This window comes from Panthera onca, chromosome A1, assembly GCF_046562875.1.
Source record: "Panthera onca isolate mPanOnc1 chromosome A1, mPanOnc1 haplotype 2, whole genome shotgun sequence".
Classification (NCBI taxonomy): Eukaryota; Metazoa; Chordata; class Mammalia; order Carnivora; family Felidae; genus Panthera; species Panthera onca.
The window spans coordinates 127317233-127323232 of NC_138339.1; positions in this window are offsets into that span (position 1 = coordinate 127317233).

Consider the following 6000-nt stretch of genomic DNA (forward strand, 5'->3'; position numbering starts at 1 on the left):
GAAATAGGCCTGCTTCTAGAACAGACTTTAACCAGGAGAAAATATGCAGCACACACATATCAGAGATGAACATAAAGGATCAGTTTTCCTTTCCCAACTGTGCCTAATGAAATCAAAATAGAAGTCCTAAGCCATCACACAACCGTGCTTTTCAATGAAAAGGCAACTGCTTCTAACTCAAACCTGAAAGACAGTTTTTTCCAAGTTTCTCATAAAGGTAAGGTGTTGTTAATACTTTTACTTTTCTTCCCCAAGATCTCTGAGTCTACACTTCCTACTTCTTGATTAGAATTTGATAAAAAAAAAAAAAGAAAGAAAGAAAGAAAAACTTTATTGTGGTCTTTTCAAGACGCATCTTAAAATGTTATCAGGTCAAAAGTAGTATCTTCAAAGTGTTTGCTCGGACAAACCACACGGTGCAGTCATTCACCCAAAAGCATTGTGTCTATAGGTAGAATCCTCAGCATGCAGGATAACGAGCAACAAACTGCTATTATTAGCTGGGGATGGTGATCATTCGCTGTGTGCCAGTCACTGTCTTGAGCCCCTCAGGGGCATAATTTCATTGTGCCTCAGGGATAATTCGATGGGCACTTCCTGTTTTCAGAGCCATTTTGCAGCTGAGAACATTGAGGCTGGGAGAAGTTAAGTAACTTCCTAGTGATCACACGACTAGTAAGTCACCACCAGACTCAGATGCAGAGATGCTGACAACTACAGTACAGGGCCCCTAATGGCTCACTCTTATCAGCAACAAAAGGAAATCCAGTTAACCATGGTGGTATTTTTTTTAATGCTTATTTTTGAGAGAGAGAAAGCGAGCAAGCTGGAGAAGGGCAGAGAGAGGAGGAAGACGGAGGCTCCCAAGTGGGCTCTGTGCTGACAGCAGAGACGTTTAACCAACTGAGGCACCCAGGTACCCCCACCGTGGTGGTATTTCTAACTTGGAGACTGAAACACAAAAGGAACCGAGGGTTAAAAGGCCTCTAGGTGAATTGGATTTCCTCAACTTTGGAGAAGGGACCACAGGAGCAAATCCTATTATTTACCAAGGGGCCTCCACTAGATGGCGCTAAGAGGACTGGGAAGCAAATGCAGGAAAGGGAGCCAGCTTAGGCTCTTCCTCCAGCACACACAAAAGAATAAGTTGCAGTTGTCCGGATTTGAGTGAATTATTTACCATAATCACCTAAATGTTTCTAAACTTTCACTAATCCAAAGTGCGTCTCGCCCCTGAGATGTGGGCTCATTGAAGAAATGCTTTTCAGTGAAACAGAAAAGAGAGCCAGCCAACTGCCTGGGATTCCCATCATGTCTAAACCACCCAGTTAGTTTTTAAAACCAGGATCAAAAATTGTTCTCTGATGTCAGCCTCATGTTTACAGGGGAAAAAGAAAACAGCTCATTACTTGAAAGAAAACTTGGTGTAACTGCAAGGAAAACTTGAAATGCACACATGCCTCCATTCAAAAGAGCTGTTGCAGTTAGTGAAATTTACCAAAAATGAAATTATTCTGTAAGCTAGGGGCTGTGCAGCCCTGCAATCTGGTGGTGGCACTAGATAGACAACAGCCACCCCCACTCCCTGTTCCTGAGGAGCAGCCCTTGCCCTCGGCAGCTGGGCTCTGCCCTCAATAATCCAGACAATTTCCTCCGCCTCCTGCGTCTGAGATCTAACACAGCACCATAGCTCCCACTGGGACTAATATGACAGTAATAACTACTGTGTGTGTGTGTGTGTGTGTGTGTGTGTGTGTGTGTATGCACACCCATATCCCAGTCCTCTACATCCACTTCAGCTGGATGGCAACCCTGTGACGTTGGTAATACTATCCCTATTTTACAGACGAGAAAACTACAACACAGAGAGGTGAGGCATATTCCCCAAGGTCACACAGCTCTCAGTGCTAGAGCTGGGACATGAGCCCAGTTGTCTAACTAAACAAAGTGCTCCCCATTGTATGTTCTCTGAACCTCCAAGGTGGCCTCTCCTTTGGTATGTACTCCCAAGTTCTGCTGCAGTTAGGCAGGCCTTCTTGCCTATTCCAGACAGGTCGTGTGTGGCCAGCCCTGGCAGCATGAACAGAACATGTTAGAGGACAGATGAATAGAAATGTATGTTAAAGCCATCTAGGGGCCAACGGGATTTACTGGGTACTTACTATGAAAAGAGCCTCAAACGGGCAAAGGCAGGTGAGACCCTGCCTCTGTCCAGCCAAGTGGGAGACCCAGAAACATGCGTGCTAAATGGGCAGGGACTCGGGAGGGAGCTGTGCGCACTAGCTCAGTGTTGCAGGGGGTGGGGGTGGGGGTTGTGCAGCAGAAGACATAGACATGACTTCATAGGTCAGAGTGATACATGGTAAGTGGCCACACAGCACACAGGCCTGGCGGTGCCAGCCAGGGGAGCTACGGGTCTGCCGGGGGCCAAGAAGCCCAGACCTGCACCCCACGTGCAGCCAGGCCAGCCACATCCGCCATGGCCCCTGCTCCTTGGCTCTGGCCCCGGCATGTGGAGCTGTCCATCTGTGCCTGTGTTTATCTGGCAGAATTCCTCCTGCCCGTTCAGGGTCAGGCGGCTGTGTCTGGTCACAGCTATAGTCTGCCCTGACAGAGAAAAGGCAAGAAGGCAAGAAGACAAGAGAAGAAAACAAGAGATGAGCAGTCACTTCTGTCTCTCGTCCAGCCACGCAGTCCCAATCCTGGTCCCCATCTCGAGGCCGGAGGGGTGGAAGACCCAACTGGGCCGGTCAGGGCCGGGTGCAGGCAGTCCTCAGGCAGTTTCCTCAACATGTCACTCGGGCTGTGTCATCATTCACCCTGAGTGGGCCGGCACTCCCTCTGTCAGAGGCAGTGGAGGCTGGGGGATGGCCTGGACGTTTCCTTTCGTTAGCAACCGTGATGTTTAATTTTCCTGGCCCGGCGCCACCGGCCAATGTTATCTTGGGAGCTGGCTTTGGTGCGGCCTCAGAGGGATCCCCCTGAAAGCACCGGGGTGGGAGGAGGGTCCTGGGCCCATCCCTGGCTGAGAAGAAAAGGAAACGCTCAATGGCCAGGGGTGAGGCCACCTTTCCTTTGGCATTTCTTCTGTTTATAACTTAACCCGATGTGTTTGCTTCTGGGGGCCCCCCGATATCAAAATAATATCCCATGACCCTCCTGACAGGCGAGGCAATAAAACTGCTCATTAATCCCTGCCGCCATCACTGCCCCGCCATGCTCCTTAGCAAAGGTGTGTAAATAGATTGGCCTTTCCCTGACCCCTAAAAACCAACTCAGCCGGGCTGCTTTGTCAAACTCCAGAAAGTGTTTCACAAATGCTCTCTCCACAGAAGGTACTGTCTTCCTCAAATCCCTCTACCACCAAAGCGACACTCACCCCTCTCACGCCCCCCATGCTCACACGCCTAAGGAGACTCCAGAGCCCCATGTCAGCAGAGTGCAGAACTGAGGGATACGCAGAAAAATACCCACCTTGAACAGGATCACCCAGGACACAAAGCAGCTGAAATTTCCCCTCGGAGAGGCTGTTTTTGCCCCGTAAATGCAGACCTTTGCTAACAGCCCCCTTGAGTATGCTTAGAGGGGTCACCCAGACTGCCTTCCAGAGTCTGCTGGGGCCCTGCACCCAAAGTCGAGCAGGGGCATCATGCGCCCTGGAGCACATGCCACAGGCACTATAATCGTGGAGGAAGAGGCCTCGGATTTCCCTGAACACTGTCCCCGCGTCGCAAGGTGAAGGTCCCTGCCACAGCTGTGGGCTTGTGACCATACTTTACTGAGGGCAGACAGTTCAGAGTCCCAGAATTACAGCCTCCAAATCTTCTAGCAGCCCCATGACCACAGCATGGGGAAACCCAGCCCTAGAATGCATGGAAGCAGATCACCTGTGCCATGCTGGCCAAAGTGCCTTCTGGCCTTAGCCCTGGGGCAAGCAACTTTGGTCTCAGGGACTCAGATGTCCTACCACTCCTATTCCCACATACAACCTTCCCACCTGTGAGCCCAGCCTCCTGGACTAGGACCCTGGCTGATGGCATGGCCCCTCCTGAGCACTCCAGCCGCCTGATCAGGCTGCCCACTCAACCTTCTCCACATGCCCGCCTGTACACCCCATGCCCAGGCTGGCTAGGGAAGCCGGTATTGCTATACGTTGAAACGGCAAGGCTTCTGAAGCTTAAGAGAATAAATTAGAGTAGGCTTCGAGCAGGCTCAGCTGCAGTGGATGGACAAATTGATTTGCTTGCCATCTGGGAGATTAAATTCCACCGCCCAAAATGGCAGTGGGGTAATGAGCTGTCAGTCACACGGTGCAGTGCCAGATTCGGCGCCTAATTGAACCCCGGCAGCTCCTCATTACGTCCCACGGAGGTCATGCCCGTGGCGTCCCACCTGGAGGCAGCCCCTAAAGGCCCGGAGAGAGGTCACCTGGCCCTGTGGCACATCCCGGTTAGGGAAACGCCACCTCACGGATAGGCCAACGGTGAGGAACTCTCGCTTACTCGCGGCCTTAATTCTGGGCAAATCCAAATGACCAAGGGGACGTTCACAACTTCCCCTAAACAACCTCGCTAGGCAGGGGGCCCTCACCTGAACCCTCCTGGACCTCTGGACCTCAAGTGGCCCCAGTCACTCCAGGGCCTCTACAGGGCAGCACCCAGAGCCATCAGCCACGCAGCCCTTTACAGCACACAAGACACGTGCACGCACACGGCTGCCTCAGGCCTCACAACAGGCTGGGATGATGGCACAGCATTTCCGTTTGCAGAACGGTCAAGGGAAGAGGGACCCATGGAAGTTCAGAAGCTGCCTCCTGAAGGGGACATGGGCCTGGGTCCCGAGGAAGGCTGCCCAGCCTCCCCCCGCCTCACCTCCCCGCCTCCGCCCCTCTTTCCACCAGTACAGACTGTTGCATGCCTCTCTTACATCACTTTCAGGCCACCGTGTATGCCAGTGCCTCAGTCTGGAACACGCCACGGCTACCTTTTCTTCGTCATCCTGCTCAACCCTCAGGTCTCTGCTCTCAGACCTCCATTCCTCCTCCTTCAGGAAGCCTTCCCGATCCCCTGTCTAGGCCAGGTGCCCTGTCTCGGTGCACCAGGCACACTCAGCAGCCACAACACTGTGCCTCCTGGCTGGCTGTCATGTGTTCACACGGCTGTCTCCCCATCACATAGCGAGGATCACTCACTCACACACATACCCTGAGCCCTCTGGACCCATCAGTATGCGAGGCCCTAGGCGTGCAGCAGTGGACAAGCAAAAGAAACCCTGCCCTCCGTGAGGCTGGGGAGAGGGGCCTTTGCCCTGTGGGGCACCCTCGGTGTCTTACCCCAAGGACCCAGATGGGAATCACTGCGTGAGCAGACTCCACCAGGACCTCAGAGGCTAGTCACCAGGCAGGCCGCCTGAGTCAGACAAGGCAGTGAGAAGATTGGGGAGAACATGGTCGTTCCCGAAAATCCATCCCTGTGCAAGTCAGCCAGGGGCACCACCCTGATGGATCTCTCGCTTCATGCGGGCACACGGTGGCTTCAGAGTGAAGTGTGATGTTGGCCCCAGGCCCCGGCACGGCACCCTCTCGCCACACTGCTAACCACAGCCCAGATCTCGTGGCATCTGGTGCTTCTGCTTTCTTTGGCTCTCGATTTGAAAAGGGAGTGGTCATGGGAACTTTCTGGCCAGATGCTAAATCCACGATATCCATAAACAGGGAAAACAGTAGAATATGTTTGCAGGAGAGACCTCTGAGTTATCGCAGCCAAGAGCTTCTTGCCTGCGTGCCAGGGGGCCTGGTGCACAAACTTTCCAGGCAAGGGTACTGGCCACAGGGCAGGTGTCCTTGGGGGGAGACTAGCACCACTTCCTGATGGCCCAACACACAAGCCCGAGTCAGGGATCTCCTGCTCACAGACCCAGCCCCAGGACAAGCCCCGCTCTCAGTCGAAGGCCCAGATTCTACCAGCGGAAAGAGGACAAGGGACGTGTCGGCCCCTATGA